Source organism: Nematolebias whitei, chromosome 5 (assembly GCF_014905685.2).
Source record: "Nematolebias whitei isolate Nwh7 chromosome 5, NemWhi1, whole genome shotgun sequence".
Classification (NCBI taxonomy): Eukaryota; Metazoa; Chordata; class Actinopteri; order Cyprinodontiformes; family Rivulidae; genus Nematolebias; species Nematolebias whitei.
In genome coordinates, this window is record NC_056502.1 from 2,220,793 (window position 1) to 2,223,292 (window position 2,500).

Consider the following 2,500-nt stretch of genomic DNA (forward strand, 5'->3'; position numbering starts at 1 on the left):
AAACGTGTTAAAAGTCTATGTATGAGATTAAACGTGTTAAAAGTCTATGTATGAGATTAAACATGTTAAAAGTCTACGTCTGAGATTAAACATGTTAAAAGTCTACGTCTGATATTCCAACAGGAGGTTGGCTTGACACAGCAGTGAAGGCTACCTATGGGACAGATCTGGTTGGCAGGCTACAGACTGAGGAAGTCCTCTGGATGGAGGAGAAAACATTTCTCACTTAAAGAAACTGGTCCAGATGCCACTTTTTGTTGTTATCTACCTGGATGATTGAGCTTACAAACCTTTTTTTTTTATTATTTCTTGTAGCTGTTTTACAAATTCAACCCTAAACTAAAACAAAACTTAAGCTTTGAGCTAATTCTCTAAATCTGACCTGCTGCAGGATGGACTCCTGAACCTCAGGGTCATCCAGGTCTGCAGATCCTGCACTCAGCCGAATCCTCACCGACCGATCCATTGAAGGTCTGATATCTGCAGAGGACAGGACCACCTGATTAGGCCAGCAGGACCAGAGCCTGCAGACCAGAGCCTGCAGACCAGAGCCAGCAGAGACCAGAGCCTGCAGACCAGAGCCTTCAGAGACCAGAGCCAGCAGAGACCAGAGCCTGCAGACCAGAGCCAGCAGAGACCAGAGCCTGCAGACCAGAGCCTTCAGAGACCAGAGCCTGCAGAGCCCAGAGCCTGCAGAGACCAGAGCCTGCAGACCAGAGCCTGCAGACCAGAGCCTGCAGACCAGAGCCTGCAGGTGAACTCACCTATGTAGCAGAGGAAGGGGTGGTCTTCACTGCAGGGTTTCCAGTACCAGGTACCATAATACGAGTCCATCAAAACACAGTCCCCTCTCACGGTGGGGTCCTGGGAGCCCCAAGCCCTGAAGGAGATGTTGCTGCCATCGGACCACACCCAGGTGGACCTGTGCAGACCGATCCATGCATTAGAGGGTCCTAAAACCATCTTAAAGTACAGCACACTGTTGTCTATTCCATTCTGGATGCTGCTCAGGTCCGTGTACTGAGATCTGCAGTAGGTCTGAGCTTCAGACCAGGTCTTCAGCTGGTCCACCAGGATGTGGGTGTTCACTGCAGCTGTTGGAGAAAAACAAACTCATAAAAAACTAAACAATGAGTTGATACTTGGAGCAAAAGGGGAAGAAAATGTCCAACTCTTTTTCATGAAAATTAATGCTTTAATTTTGTGTCCGGTTTTATTTTCAACAGTTTAATAAAAGTGTTAGGGTCTTTGTGAAATCGGACCAAAAGATGCAGACTCAGACAAGGAGCCGTGGATGAAGGACAAGATTTTTTAACAAAACCAAAAGTTGAAGAGGCAGAAAAATATAAACTCAAAGAAAATCATGACACCGACTCACCGTCATAACAAAAAAACTGGTACTGGACTCCACAGTCCTTGGTGGACCAGCTCCCATCTTTTCTGTACACAACGCAGTTTCCAGTCCCAGGCTCGTTGTAGTACCAGTAGGTGAACCAGGTGCTGCTGGAGATGTCCTGGTCCTCCTCCTGAGACCATCTCCAGGTGCCATTGAAGAGTCCGATCCACACCTTGGAGGTCCCTGCCAGTTGCTTCACTTCGGTGATGTTGGCGGAGTTCTGGATGGTGGCGAGGTCCGTGAAGGTTTCCCTGCAGTAACTCTGAGCGCCGGTCCAGTCCATCATCTGGTTGACAAACTTGAACCGTCTGACGGTGTAATCGGACCGAACGTGGCGGACCAGCAGACAGCCTGCGAGACGAGACACAGGGTCAGGCTGCAGAGTTCACCTTGGTCCAAACGCTTCTGGCTGGATTTATAATGATCAGCACCGTTTCAAGGTCTTGATGGTGGGGGGGCTGAACCACAGACACCAGTCAAGAGAAAACCCAAGAGCTCTGCTAAAATCTGACGTGGAAACATGGAGAGCAAAACTTTATGCTGATTATTAATATGTTGCAAGAATTCAATTAACTGGAATGTTTTACCACAACAACTTTATTGGCTCGATGTGGTGGAACAAAGAGGACAACAAAACAACAAACTAAATTATTATCATTATTATTATTATTATTATCATTATTATTATTATCAATATCATTATTATTATAATCTTCATTATTATTATCATCATTATTATTATTATTATTATCATCATTATTATTATTATTATCATCATTATTATTATTATCATCATTATTATCATCATCACCATTATTATTATTATTATTATTATTATCATCATTATTATTATCATCATTATTATCACCATTATTATTATTATCATCATTATCATCATCATCATCATTATTATTATTATTATTATCATTATTATTATTATCAATATCATTATTATTATAATCATCATTATTATTATCATCATTATTATTATTATTATTATCATCATTATTATCACCATTATTATTATTATTATTATTATCATTATTATATCATCATTATTATTATTATTATCATCATTATTATCACCATTATTATAATTATCAT